Source organism: Callorhinus ursinus, unplaced genomic scaffold, assembly GCF_003265705.2.
Source record: "Callorhinus ursinus isolate GAN/ISIS: 27379988/994484 unplaced genomic scaffold, GSC_fseal_2.0 scaffold28, whole genome shotgun sequence".
Classification (NCBI taxonomy): Eukaryota; Metazoa; Chordata; class Mammalia; order Carnivora; family Otariidae; genus Callorhinus; species Callorhinus ursinus.
Genome location: NW_027397090.1, coordinates 13,887,286 through 13,902,799, shown reverse-complemented (window position 1 = coordinate 13,902,799; position 15,514 = coordinate 13,887,286). Strand labels below are relative to the sequence as shown.

At 37.3% G+C, this 15,514-nt stretch overlaps 1 protein-coding gene across 12 annotated transcripts in view; it reads left to right on the top strand.

Moving 5' to 3' along the window:
- Window positions 1-15,514, top strand: part of RFX3 (regulatory factor X3) — a 280,896-nt gene that overhangs the window by 21,153 nt on the left and 244,229 nt on the right. For 3 of the 12 annotated variants that reach the window (XM_073878140.1, XM_073878136.1, XM_073878139.1), the window contains exon 2: window positions 12,561-12,628. The exons of 6 other annotated variants lie outside the window; for them this stretch is intronic. The gene's annotated coding sequence lies outside the window, so the exon portion shown is untranslated. Of the gene's footprint in view, window positions 1-12,560; window positions 12,629-13,751; window positions 13,918-15,514 lie in introns of those variants that run through there. 3 more of the 12 variants (XM_025891585.2, XM_073878137.1, XM_073878133.1) reach the window with 1 other exon arrangement.

Here is a 15,514-nt window from a genome sequence, read left to right as displayed (position 1 = left end):
CTGAAGTGAGCCAGATATGCCCACATTTTAGCAACCCATAGACCAGAGTTCAACTTGTGCGCCTGGTATTTCTACCATTAAAAACACAAATACATAAAAAATTAAAGAAGCTAAATTTAGTATTACCCCTTGTCTGTACTGCCACCATGTCTATGAAAAAATGTGTGAGCTATAAAAGATTTTGAAGAGCAAGTCTATTATCTATACTCCCCACTTTTTTATTAAGGAAAAATGTCAATAGGCAAACATAGAACAGTTTGATGAAATCACAAAATGAATTCGCATGTATCCATCACTCTGCTTTGATAGTTAATGACTCGTGGTTAATCTTGCCTTAGCTATACCTCATTACTCCCAAGTTACCCTGTTAGTATTTCCCTCACTTTTTACCTGTGGAGAGAGATGCAGAGCGGAAGGAGATTGAGGCTTCGCGCTCCGATTGTCAGTCCCCTGCCCTGCTTTGCCACATCCTGTCATCCTGCCCCGTGGACGGAGGGATGGATGAAAGGAAGAAAGGTTACTTTCCAGACAAGTATCATTTAAAATTCTGAATTGTGACCTTTTATGTTTCTGTTCTCAGATTTTGGGTTGGAATTAAATCTAAATCTTCCAAGTTTAGCGTAGACCCCATGAAGACAATTTGCTAGGGCTCTGTGAGAGAGTAACATTTATCTCTTTAGTAAGATGGTTTAGTTTCATTTTAGGTTTTCTAAAGATTTTTCTGTGTATTTACTTCACCCCACCCCAAACTGTGAAACATGTGTCTTTGAAGTTTTTGGCATTTATAATGTGATACAGCTGAAACTGTCCTTTGGATTTATGGAATATACCTCAAGATATCTTGTTTTCAGTATCCTCAGTTATGCATTTCAGAAATCACTCGATCCAGTACTGTGCCTTTGTTTCAGTTGGTCCAATATCTCTTTTCAATTTTTTAAATGTATAAAAGTGCGTAGTAGTAGGTAAAAAGTGAAAGTGGTTTTTAAGAAGTTTTAAAATACGTTTTTAACTGACATCGCTCTTCTAATCAGGTGTCTATGTCACATTCCTTTTAGACATTTTAATATTTAAAAACTTCCTTTTGACCTTGACTAAAGAAATTACAGAAATATTATGAAAAAATGCATTTTGGGAAATATTCTGTCAGCAGGAAGGAGCAATAATGCTATATTTATGGCTGTCATGATTTCTTTTTATAATTGGTAAGATATGGGACTGAAAAGAATAACCTGTAGTTCATTGGTTATTTACCCTAATTATGTGATTTATCAAAGAACCTACAATTCTTGACAAAAAGTTTATGAAATTTAAAGTTCAGAATTCAATAAATATTCAACATTTGTGGAGGATCTTTGATTTTTTAATTTTTTTTTTTTAAGGAAGGTGGTGGGTATGGGGAAATGAATCAAATATGATAGGGTGTTACAAATAGTAGAAAACTGGTATGTGCAAAAAAGAGGCTTAATTCTATGGATGGATACGTTGTTCTCTATAGTTACATACGCCTATGGTTTCTTTTAAGTATGCCACACTTTCTAATTATTGCAGCTTTGTGATTTTAAAGACCAATAAATACCAGAAGGCTCTTTCCAATAACGCTTCCCCGATGGGACATCCATTCTCATTTTTAAAATTTTTATTTATTTATTTATTTATTTATTTATAATTTTTTATTCTTTATTTTGCCCCACTGCCTTTTAGTTAATAGTGCCTGACAGGATCCCGAGTATTAAGGTAGCCAGTTTAGAACTTTGATTCTTTCAGAGCAGATTATTCCAGGATGATTTAAGTACTTTTGACCAGCAGCTGACCAAGTAGTAAACCGCTGCTTTAAAAATGCACACATTTGGCCAACACAGACCCTGTGACTGATATAACTCCTAAGTAGGATGCGGCTGTAATAACTTCATTAACTGCTGTGTGTGTGTTTGTACGTGTGGTGTGTGTGTTTTCATGTTTTGTTCTTGTTTGGGAAAATCCATTTTTATTACTTTTAGTAAGGTTTTCATATTGTTAGGTCCTGCAGCTTTAGAATTAAGTTAAATTGTTCTTATCCTAAATGAGAATTGGAAAGTATTCAAACGATTTCATTGTAAAACTGAGTCTTCAAGTTAACTGATCACTTGGTTTTTACATCATAAATGTTACCGATATCACTGCATTTAAGAACGTTTTCTGAGTTGTTGCATGCGCGCCTTCTTATGAAACAAGGATGGATCCAGGAAAAACACGTTACTGGATATAAAATTCTCATGTTTGGTTTTTCTTTTTTTCCATGTGTGTGAAATGAGTCCCTGTTTCTTTATGCAAATTTTCCTTCAGTTATCTCTTTCTCACACATTCTTGTCTCTATGCTCCTTTCTGTGCCTTTCCTCCCATTTGCTCTGTTCTGCTCTGCTTGGCTTTACTTAGAGGCTGTTTCAGTGCTCAACCTTGTTAGCCAACCCTTTCTCTTCCTGCTTCAGTCTGTTCCTCCGTCAGATGCTGCCTTTCCACCTCTTGGCTTGCGTCTGCTCTCCTTTATTGTTGGAATTCTTTTCTTTCTTTTTTGGATAGTTGTTCTGCATTCCTCTGTTTGTTGTTTCTTGGTACTTTAGAAAAAATAGTTAAATTCCTTTACTCTGCTTCCCTATGGTGTGTGACAAGAAGAAACAGAAACAACTCTTGAAGGACAGGTGGCTCTTTAAAAAAGAATCTGGTAGTGCAGTTGACAGATTATTTTAAAAAGTGCTCCCAGTTCAGAGTAGTTAGATAGAGGGGCTAAATATTGTGACGGACACAGAGAAGATGTTGCCTGGCTTTTTAAAAAAAAATTATTTTTAACTTGGCAAAAGTTGCAGGCAGTGTTAATATAGCCAAAATATCCTTAGACAGTTCTGGATAAATTTTCATAGTTAAGGTAATTATTGTAAAATCACATGTTATTCTTATTTATCTTTATGGTCTTAGGTATTTTATGGTAAACCAGCTTCATCTATTTTTGTCTTCAAACGTTTTATGGAGAAGGCCTATCTAATATCTAATATAAGTAAATAAATGTCTGCACAGTATTTTATTTTGAAGTAGAGATTAGCCCTCTCTTATCCTCTGCCCACTTTTCAACTCTTTTTCACATAATTTGGTAGCGGTATTTTATTGATAGACTCTGCTATCTTTTTTCTTCTCATTTACATTCAAGTAATGCCATCTAATTGTAGTGAATTTCTGTGAATAACTTCTTGTTAATCTTTAAAGTTCTAGAATATGCATATGATAGGAAAAAATAGATTTGGAATTAAAATCATTACTGACCAAAGGGGGTGAAAAGAAAAACAAAAAAATTATCTGTTTTTATAATAAAATGAAATTTGGAATTTCTTCAGTTTCTCAATGGTTTTTTCTGCTGTTGTTTTTGTTTTGTGTGTGTGTGTGTGTGTGTGTGTGTGTGTGTGTGTGTGTGGCCCGGGGATGTGGGGAGAATGCTATTTAGTTTTGCTGACTTCAGTACTTCTGGATTGCTAGTTTTAATTTATTTTTCTATTACTAGAGTTTATATAAGTCCGATACACACACACACACACACACACACACACACACACATATATATTTTAATCAAAGTTGAAGGTACTTAGTACTGCTTTTTTTTTTTTCTTCCTCCCATGAAACTTTCTCCATTCATTTATATCCATTATAACCTTTTAGGGGACTATATGGAAATAAAAACTTGGGGATGGTAGGTGGTATAATTGAAATGTAGATCATAATCTGTTCTTTGTTTGTTTTACCAAATTAGTTAGGGATTCTGAGGATACATTTTGAATATTTGTGTATGTTTAGCATTTTGTTCCTTTGTTGGAAATCTCTCAGTGTGACTTGTTTTTAATAGGATGTGTCTTGAATTGTGGGCCAATCACTCTTGAAAAGTATTAAGCCCTTTAAGCACACTGGTCAGACTCCTAGAGGGAAGCCTACAGGTTTATTAGCACTCCTTAGCCTGAAAGCACAGAATACCCTTCTATGTTGCTCAGCAACAGACTCCTAGCAACCATAATAGATTGAATTTCTAAGAGTGACCAGGCCGGATGTAATAATAAAGCAAGAGGTACAAACAGTTGTCATGGTTTTCTTTTCACAGTTAGCTAGTTTGATTTGGGGAAGCTTACCCTTTCAAAAATGGGCAAACTTCATATAAAACTACTACTGTTTGTGCAGAGGACTTCTGATATTAAAATAGCAATGATAGTACCAAATTGAAAACGATACTGGTTACAAAAAATAGTATGATCAAAAAAAAAAAGGTAAAAGGATTATCATGTAAAGAAGTTTTCAGGGAATTCTTTTTTTAGAGACTTTTTAATCATAAACTTAAAATTGAGCTCTGGTAAAATAGTTACAGTGAATGTGCTTCTTAAAAATAAAAAACCATGTTTGTGTTTTCTCTTTGATCTGCTCCTTTAATTTTGCAGCAACTCCTTGGAGTTTTATGTTTGCAACTTACATGTATGTGCATATAAAACTGATACTCGTGATAATTTACAATTTATTTTAAAAAACACTATTTGAACTATATGTAAACAATGTTTTTTGAAATTGGGAGCTAATAACTGATGGAGCAGAGGATTTATTGAAGAAGAATAAAGTAGTAAAATGTACAATCCTCCACAGTGACAGTAAATGTGTCTGTGATATTCCTGAAGGTGTCATATTGTGCCATAACTTTGTCAACAATTCTCCCGGGTATTCTTTACTGTGTGTTTGCTTATGTAGCCATGAAAAAGAGATTAATTCAGATGCATTCATAACCTGAAACAGGATGCCTCCATCAAAAGGAATGGATCCTCATGTAGCTGCTGGCGTTGGGAGTGGAGCTACAGCCTTTGACAGCAATGAGCTGTAAATACACACACATGCTAATACCCTTGATTTGTTCATCTTTTGTGTCAGCATTTGGAAAAGATTGTTAAAGTGGCAGTTATAGTAAAGACTGGCAATTACAGTAAAGAGCAGAAATTAGGTATTTGTGACCTATTATATTTCATTAAAAGACTTCCTTATTAAAATGGCACCGCTTACTCTGATTACTTGACAGCCGCCCTAAACATTAGAAAATACACAGCTTCAGCAAAAGGTAGAATCAACCTCTTAAGCAAGCACATGGCATAGAACAAGTAAATGGTATACAAACTGTTTTGGTTTTCTTTTTTAACAATAAATCTCCTTTAGGTAGAGATGTTTATCACTGATTGAGTGGTGTGCTCTTTTGCATTTCTGTGATAATAGTTTACCAGGGGGGCATTTCCCCATTAAGATACTTTAATACCTCCACCTAATATCATGCTAGCGGCCTACTAGAGGATCTTACTATGAAGCATCAGAGATCCAGAGATCAGCTTGGCCTCCCCAGAGTGGCTCGTTTCTGCTAACCGATGAATTGTTATTCTGATCCAATGCAGATACTACCTTTACCAGGCAGAACTCAAACTTTTTGGAAGTTTTAGCAACTAGATCATTACTTTCCGAAATATTTTTAATATTTTATCCCTTAATAAACCAATAGAGCACTTGAATTTAGGCATCCCTTTCACAAGATTGAATTGCTTGCTTTTCTAGAAAAAAAATTGTGTTTGTGGTGGTTGTTACCTTCAGTCATATTTCTGGAATTGTATTGCTGCTTGACTTTGTTCCATCTGTATTTTGCAGAGCGACTGTGTAGCACTTTGTGGAACCATCCTATCAGTGATTCTGAATTACAGTTAAGCAGTTAAGTAGCCTGACCTGCTACACATTCTAGCCATTCATGACTTTGTCCCTGTCTTCTACCCTGTGAAGCCTGGACATGCACTGTGGTTCAGTCTGTGAGTGTGAGATCACAGCTCACTCTTAAACACACAACATAGGTTCGGTATGAAGCAGATTTGTGAGATTACCTCCCTCAGCTAATCTTGAATATAGATGTTTGTCAGGACTGTCACAATATTAGTAGAAGGCTGTTGTAGTACTTGCATGGAAAGTACTGATGGAACTTTGAAAGTACTTTGCGTGGAACTATAAAATTTCCACAGAGACCCAAACTATACCATGTGAGACAATCATCTGCTTAGTCCGCGTACACAAATATCCACGACTACTTAGGTCTTTACCTTAAAAAATATAAATACCTGCAGCATGTTGCATGTGGACTGTCAGCTTGCAACACTGTCAGGAAAAGGTGTGCGTCCTGGTCTTTTGAGTAGAAGAGACCTGAGTTCCAGTTCCAGTTTTGTCATTTGATAGCTAATTATCCTTGAACTTATTCCTTAACTACTTGATATCTGATTTTTTTATGTAAATATGGGGATAGTATCTGCTCAATTGGGTTATAATGAAAAAGTGAAAGCTAAAACGAGATAAGCATATCTAGGGAAGTTGGCATGACAGTCTAGAATTAGCACTCAGACTGTGGTAGCTGGTATTGTCATTAGCTTAGCTCACTCTTTGTGGTAGTGTGTGAGGAAGGTTTTGCAGAAGAAGGTGGCTGCTGAAAATAGTAACATGGAACTGGATATAATTAGAAACAAAATTGTTTTCAAAGAGATATTATGCACAATATATTTTGTGGAGTCATTGTCAGCATTGATCAGTGGGTAGGATTGTTTTAAGCTTTTATGCAGTGACCCCTCTTCACAGAATCGAATCTTGGGGCGGGATCTTTAAAGATTGAAGAGCAATAAATGATAGGAACAGTGCACCCTGACAGTTGAAAGAACTTACTTCCTGCACAAAGGGTAGAACTTAAAGACTAGAGCAAATTTGCAATAAATGATAGGAACAGTGCACCCTGACAGTTGAAAGAACTTACTCCCTGCACAAAGGGTAGAACTTAAAGACTAGAGCAAATTTATTTATTTTAGTGAGGGTGTACAGTAAGCCTTACATCATTTAAACATTTAGCCTCTCTTCAAATTCTTCTTCCATGTAAAAGAACTCTAAGAGCAGAAGTGAGTAGAGTGCCCAATCTTGTGTTAACACTACATTGTTGATACAGGAGAACTGAAAATGAGTTATCCGTAGCTTCTGCTAAGACATAAGGCAACAGTAGAGTCACATAAAAACCTGATTACCTTTGCTACTTTGTGGTCTACCCCTAAAAAATGTTCAACATGCTCACCATTGATTGATGAAATAGGGTTTACATTTTAATGTATTCTGTTGTTGCTAAAGAGACCGCAAGGCACTTAATTTAATGAAGATAATATTTTCAAAAGAATAGAAGTGGTTTGAAATAAAATGGTTTGAAGTAGCTAGTGGAACTAAACCGGTTTAGGCAATGGCTATCCTATTTCAATTCTTTGAAGAAGGTAATTTCAGCTAAGCTTAATGCCTAATGTTGCCTTGATATTTTAAGAGGGAGAATACCAGGCTACAGTGATACTTAGAGCCAGGGAAAAATAGCACTTAATGTCATGCAGATACAGTCTTTCAGATAAAACCACTAGCTGTTACTAGTAGTTCCGCTAATTTTAAATCAATGAATTCCCGCCCCCCCTGAGTATGATTTATGTGCTTATGTTGTTAAGCTGTTAAATGATACCAGTTTTGAAGAATTAAATATTGCCAAAAACATTAAGTTGGGAAGTTTTAAATTTCAGAATCAAATGAAATAGGATTCTCTCCTGATAGAAGCCATTGTTTGACATCAGTGAATATGTAACTCTGACTTATCATCTTGTATATAAGGTACAATTGTCCACTTGTAAAAATGTAGAACATAATTGTACCTTTTATGTTTAATTGAATATTATGTCCAGCTCAGTGAAGATTCATGCATTAGCTTCATAAATATTCTCTCTGTATAGAATTTTTTCTCCTACAAATGAAGAAGTTTTCAGTTGGCCTTTTTCACGTTATCTTTTTCTTCCTTGATATTCTTACCACTTTGAATTGTTGAATTGAGGAGCTATGGTTTGTGTACATATATATACATGTATATACAAATATATACACATGCATATGAAATAGCATAAACTTGCTTTTCAGTGCAGTCTAAAGTTAGAATTATTCATATTGAGGTAATTGCTAGGTGAGAAAAACTAAATAAACCCACACTATTAGTAAAGTCTTTTCACACCGAAGTGTTTTATGCAAACTGGAGACTGTACATGAATGCTGCTCAAAGTGTGAATGGAGCATACCTAGGGTCACCAGCCCCAGGAGGTCCTAAATGTCTATGTGAGACTGCATTTTCTTAATATATTCAAACAAAACAGCAGATTGAGTGCGGAAGTCGATGGGAGAAGCCCACTGTCTTCTATTAATGCAAGACATTCGAAGAAGTTTGTGAAAATGTAAAACAACGCCACTCTTCTCATTAAATCTTTTGGAAAATTTAGATATACTTCATAAAAATAAGCTTATGTTAAGATGTAATGGTTTTATTGTAATTTTTAAATTAATAAGTAGTTATTACCTTTCCCCATTTTACTCTCTAATATGATGACTGGGGACACATACCTAGTGACAGACGGAAGCTTGTTAGTACCAGCTCGAGCGAGTCAGTGTTGCTCATCTCCTCCTAACACCACATTCCGATGTCACATTGCTAGCTTGAGACTAGCCCTGTTGGGTGTATTTACGCTATGGAAATGAGCAGAAACTACAAATCTGGCTTTTTTAAGGAGATGGAAGGAGAGCTGACGAATACTTACCGGTGCCCAACTAGACGTAATATACAGAAGCCAAAGTTCTTCGGGGTTCTCAAAAAATTTAAGGTCTAAGTGGGTTCCAGGACCAAAAATTCTGCTTATCATAAAGGAGCTGCTGCTAATTACTTTACTGTGCAAACCTAACACCAAAGCCCATGCTGATAGAGGATCAAAGCAGATTTTCAGCCAGGTGCTCCGTCTTTAGAGGCACTTTACCAGTCTCTCCCGTGCTGCCATACAAGATCAATTTCATGAAGGGATTTGAAGTCAAACACTATGTCCTCTCCTTTGTGGCTCCCCCGCCATGCTGAGCATACAGTTTAGTTACTTATTGATTGGTAGAGACCATCAGTACTTTGGGGGTTCACAAAATGGGGATTCACAGAAACTGGTCTGGAGTAGTTTTAGAGAAGTCTTCAGGAAGGAGGGAAGACCTGAGATGGATCTTGAAGGTGGATTGGAAGTCACGTGTGTGCTAGAGGTAGAGGCAGGAATGATGGTGGTGTGAAGCGTTTCTTGGGAAATACTGAAGCAGATGGAGTGGAAAGCAAAATCAGGCTAAGGATTTGGAACTTAACTGGGCAGAGCATAACCGACCAGTATTTATCTTTAAAGTGGATCAATGGTGCTTTAGGGAGATGAATCCGGCAGATCTGTGTAGATGAGCAGGAGTGGGTCTGAAGCCAGGTAAACTTCTCATAATCATCTGAAAGGAAGTATAAGGTGAAGAACCGGGGCTTTTAATTCAGAAAGACCTTGGTTCGAATCCTTCTGCCACCCTTTTAATTTCAGTTCATGGATAAGATGTAGATAACTAGCTGGGGCGGGTGGGGGTGGGGTTGTAAGTAACACAAAAGGTGTGAAAGAGTTTGGTATAGATTAGATGCCCTTACTATGCTAGGATCTTCAGTGAGAGACATTGTTAATGATCCTTTTACGACTACTACTTCTGCACTACTGTTATAATAATCATCGTTTGATAGGTTATAATGAGGATTGGAGCTGGGGAACTTTCAGTGGAAATAGGATGTGGAAACCTGTCCCATTCCTAACATTTATGGGCATAAGAATGCAAATGGAAGCTCACTCATTATATTTCTACGTACTTAAATGCTGCAGATCAGCTAACCATTAAGTAAAATAAGCTCTTAACCTCCCAATTTGACCAATACAGCTTTATAAGGAGATGGATGACCATTTAGAATTCTCAGATTTTTTAGGAGTTCTGTTCTAGAATATAGTGGCAAAGAGAGAACTGGCCTTCTGTCACTTTGTCCCTGTCCTGCAGTCTGCCTCCTTTCCCCCATCTCCTAGGCTCTGCCAGAGCATGTCCACATGCCCTACTCCTTGCAAGGTATCTCTTGACCACCTTTTGGGCCTGGAGGTGGGAATGCCTGCATCTCCATCTGCCCTGGGGATGATCGTCCAGGGCTCTGCAAGGAAATTCAAGTCCTGGGAATTTGCTGATGTAGAGTCCAGAGGAGTGAGAGAGCATGGCTCTGGGCTGCGCAGATTTCTCATTTTATGTGGAAGTATCTAGCCAGAGGTAAAAGTGCAAGGCCCAGGGCAGTGGCCCCTTTTCCCTGGATCTCAGGGTAGTGCTGGGCTGGATTACCTGACCTGAATAACAGATCAGCAGGACGTGTTTACTAATTAGTTGTGGGGTGTGAGAAAACGAGAGTGAGACAGGTGAAAGATCACTGGGTTGCAGGAGAGGGTATAAAGCCACTGAGAAAGTTCAGACAGTCTGCGGGAGCAGATGAGATGAGGCCTGAGTGCAAAGTAACTGCTTCACCATTGTGTCCTGCAGCACCTAATCAGCCTCTAGCATGTCACCAGGCTCACGGTAGCGACTCAATAGATGTTGAAGGACAAGATGAAGATATTTGAATGGCTGTGCCAGAGATGTGAGAAGAAAGATGTTATGGAATGTAGAAAGAACTGAGGAAAATAAGTTCTTGTGGGATCAGTGTTAGAGCTTTGAGCGAGGAAACATCTTGCTGTGATTGGCATGGTAGTGTGTCGGTACTATGTGCATTTAATATTTGTATGGGTGGCACCTAGAATAGTTGCAATTCTTTCTCAAATGAATAATTGAACCATATTATATGAGAACAGTCTTTAAGAAACGAATTGGATTTTAAGTTTAAAATGATCATTGGAGGGCACCTGGGTGGCTCAGTTGGTTAAGCATCTGCCTTCAGCTCAGGTCATGATCCCAGGGTCCTGGGATTGAGTCCCACATTGTCAGTGGGCTCCCTGCTCATAGGGGAGTCTGCTTCTCCCTCTCTCTCTGCTCCTTCCTCTGCTTGTGCTCTTTTTCAAGTAAATAAATAAAATCTTAAAAAAAATAAAACTATCAGTGACAAACACAAATTTGCATCAGTGAACTCTGACAGGTGCCTGAGGAACTCGTGAAAGGAAGAGATCCTGAGCACTTATGTCCAATCAGATGAGGGGGTAAAAGGTGTTCAGAGAGGACATTCTGCTTATCACCTGTTTGCAGAGGAATAGAGGACAGAAATGACTGTAGATGAGCTTGAATTTTCTAACTCGGTATTTACTTAACAAGTTACATATCAGGGAGGGTCGTTGGAAAAAAAAAATAAAAGAGCCAGTAGAGATCTTAGAAACATCTAATTGTAGGTACATGAGACTCAGTCCTTGTGTTCAAACTTGTTACAAAATATCGTTTAGTCAGTTTATAGTAACTGTGTGTAATACATCATGCCAGAAAATATCCCGTGTTTCATAATGACAATAAAGTAACAGGAAAATCTGATAATAGGGTTAAAATTGCCAAGTTCTTTTTGAGAACTCTGGTGTGTTAATTAGTGTAGATTATTGCACTTTTGCTGTATCTGACTTATAATCGACTAAATACACAGCAAACACCTGTGATTATTTTCATGATCCTTGTATTGTTCAAGTAATCCCAAATATGTGTATTTAGACTGTTGCCTGTTCATATATACTCAGCTGTGCCTGTTTTCTGTGTTATTTTTCTAAGTTTAATTGACCAACATAAAAATTTATGGCAACTGTCACTTTATGTCATCTTTACCCTTAAAGAAAAAAAGAAAACAAACAAAACTACATCATGTCAGGCAGCTATGATGCTGTTTATGGTTGACTAAGTGATCAGATACACTCTTTACTAAATTGAAATCTGATACCATGGGTCAAATTTAGGGCAAAAAGGTATGAACATATATAATAAGCAAATACACTTAAGTACATGTTTGTATTTCAGTGTTACCCTAAAGTTACTTTATTAGCAAATAAAAATCGTTAGTTTAAAAGTAATCTTGCCTGTTCTCCCCTGAGACAAAGATTTCTTTTTAAAATTTTCATGAAACTGAATAATCATGTATTTCTTATTAATTTCTTCAGCTTCGTGACCTTTTTATGCATTGTTTTTGCTTTTTTTTTTAAAGAAACAAATCTAAGTTAATTATTTTTAAGGAATGAGCAGAGGTATGTCAGCTGTTAATCCATTCTTGCTTTTGCTTCATTCCGTATAATAAGTTAGCAAGCTGATTCTCAAACTGTTTGATCTCTTGTCTTCACAATTTAGAAGTACAGATTCTTTCAAAGAACCCTTCTCTCCATTATTTCCCCTCACTTATATTTTTCCTGATTATTAATGTGTTTGTTCTTTGAGAAATAAAAATTCTCTCTCCTTCCCTGTCCTGTCAAAACAATTTCTTTTTTTGGCTAAATAGGAAACTTAAACATGTAGATAACAGTCATGCAAAGAAATATTTAAAAAATAATTCAGTTATATGGCAGTTAATATTTATCCACAGATTCAGTAATTTGAAGTAATTACATAACTTGTAGATAGCAAAGAATTCATTTTTAATGTTAACCTAATTCTCTTTGCTTTTAATATTTTAGGCCACTTGGTCATTCTGGCATTTTATGGTAGCGAATACATTGAGTTTGGCTCATGGAAAGAATATGAGGTAATTGATCACATGTTCTCTATAAATTGTGAATTATAGGTACACAAAGCACAGTATTTTAATGTGTCTAATATGGGGACTCATGTCCAAATCTTTTCAAGAGCGGTTTTTATATATAAGATTTTGGGATAAGTTTTTCGTCTCTTGATGATTGGCAATGGTTCATATGGTGAGGAACTTTATTTTCTTTCTCTGCTTATATATGTTTAAGACAAAACAGTATTAAACTCTTCTTCACATTGTTATGTGGTTATTTTTTATTTTATTTATTTTTTTAGTGAGCTCTACGCCCAACATGGGGAACTCATGACCCCGCAATCAAGAGTCGCGTGCCCTATTGACTGGGTCAGCCGGGTGCCCTTGGTTACAGTTATTTGTAAACACTTTGGATAGCTTAGCTTTCTGTGGGGCTCTGGAAAGCGCAAGAGAAACCCTCCCACCCATCTACCTCTCCAGCCTGCCCCAAGTAGGATTAAAGGTATGCTGCGTTGAAAATGAAGCACTAACCCACACAGTTTATGGGGAAATAGTAAGATAGAGCACTGAAGCTCCAGCAATGTGAAATTCTAGCTGGTTTACCAAGAGCATGAATATGAGACTGTGAAGTTAGTCTTTTCCCATCCCTTTGTTATCCGTGTGGCACCCTGCATGGTGTCTGGGTTTGGCATTCTAACATGGCAGTCAACGAAAGTGCAACTAAATGCTACGTGCATTTCCATATTTGTTTCATAGATTACCAAACATCAAGCCTGTATCAGAGTAAATTCACATTAAAGGTAGTAAAAGATAGCAGCTATTCTTTTTTTTTTAATTTTTTTTATTGTTATGTAAATCACCATATATTACATCATTAGTTTTTGATGTAGTGTTCCATGATTCATTGTTTGTGCATAACACCCAGTGCTCCATGCAGAATGTGCCCTCTTTAATACCCATCACCAGGCTAACCCATCCCCCTACCCTCCTCCCCTCTAGAACCCTCAGTTTGTTTTTCAGAGTCCATCGTCTCTCATGGTTCGTCTCCCCCTCTGACTTACTCCCCTTCATTCTTCCCCTCAAGATAGCAGCTATTCTTATGAAATCCAGCCCGGGACATGGTAGCATGTGGATCAGTGGATGTGGGCTAACATGCTGCTGATGTCATAATTCTCCTACTCAATAATGGGTGGGTTATGTAGGAAGGTGCAGCCGTTTGGTGTGTGAACTTCCGCTTCCACTACAACAGTACTTTAAAGAGAGTTTCTTCCACTGGCATTCAGAAAGGTGAAAAGAGCAGGGGTAGGGGTCAGGTGAGTGGTGGGGGCGGGCATCAGATGGGTAGCGTAGAGTCTAAGTACTTGTAAGCTGTTCTTCATCATTGGTCTTTGAGATTATGTTTGCACCCACGTTACTTCCTTAGATTTCCACATAGTTGAAATGCAATTGTCAGCCCATTTAATATGATAAAACATTGCTATTTTAATATTTCTTCAGTCTTCAGCTTCTGTGGGAAGATAATCACACAATCTGCTGGGTAGAGACTTAACCAAGATTCAAGAGAAATAAGCTAGAGCTGTATCCTTCATCTCAGTCCTGTGCTTTGATAAAAGTTTTCCACAGAGTGCACCCAGAAATTCCCCTATACATTTTCCAGTATTTTGTTATGGATATAAGGTTACAAGAAAGATACATTGAATAGTTTTGTGTCTGAAGGCCTTTGTAACATGATTTATAATAAAAAATTGTGCGTTTATGTATAAGAGTTATAATTCAAGAGCTATTGTAAGCTTTACCACAGATAGTGTATTTATTTATTTATCGATTGATTGATTTATTTATTTTTCAAAGATTTTATTTATTTCTTTGACAGAGAGAGACACAGCGAGAGAGGGAACACAAGCAGGGGGAGTGGGAGAGGGAGAAGCAGGCTTCCCGCGGAGCAGGGAGCCTGATGCGGGGCTTGATCCCAGGACCCTGGGACCATGACCTGAGCTGAAGGCAGACACCCAATGGCTGAGCCACCCAGGCGCCCCCAGATAGTGTGTTTAAAGAGAGTACCTACTCTCCCAAATAGTATCTCTAGGGAAGCCTTACAACTCTATCATAAATCTCAAGCTGTTTGGGTTGTCTATATTAAACAAGTGAATGTGATATTCTTTTTCCTTATTACTCAGTTTTCATGATTGAGGGCATCTGATGTGGACATTGCTACCATACCTAACAATTTTGACAGTATGAGCCTGGAGAAAAGAGGTTTTTTTTTTTTTTTTTTGTATACTACTAAAAGTGCTTACAAATAAGGTTTATTAAAAATAGCTCAGAGGACATTTAAAATAACCAAGAGATGTGTCAGTGGAGTCCTTCCCTTGGAAAGTAGTGGGAGATGAACTTACCTTGAGTTATCTTGAGAAGCAGTGGAGAACAATTCTGTGTCTGTTCTTCCCACTCTTTTCCTTTTAATCCAATTTTTGGGCCTTTTTGCAATTTGGTAGCACTGGATGTCTTTGTTGTATGTGAAATAAGGAAGTTGCCTTGGGAAAGGGGAGTGGTAGTGGTAGGGAAGGAAAAATGTTTGTTTTTACACATAACACAACATATAAGACAGTGATTATAATATACTTCACATTTACATAGTAGATCACACCTTACGAGCTTGTTTTGTGTGTTTTGCATCTTGGTTAGCTTTTCTCAGCTGGTCAGTCATATGGGGCAGGGGTTGTCTGTGTGTTTTGGGTAGGGAACCTAGGACTGAGAGAGGTTACAAAACATCTATGAAGCTCAGAGCTAGTAGATGGACGATCTAGCCTGTGAACCCAGGTCTTGGGAGTCTTCCTCTAGAATTCTTATCCACTGTATTGGTAATTTTCAAATTCTATTTTCCAATCAGAAAAGTTCTTCAGGAGCCAC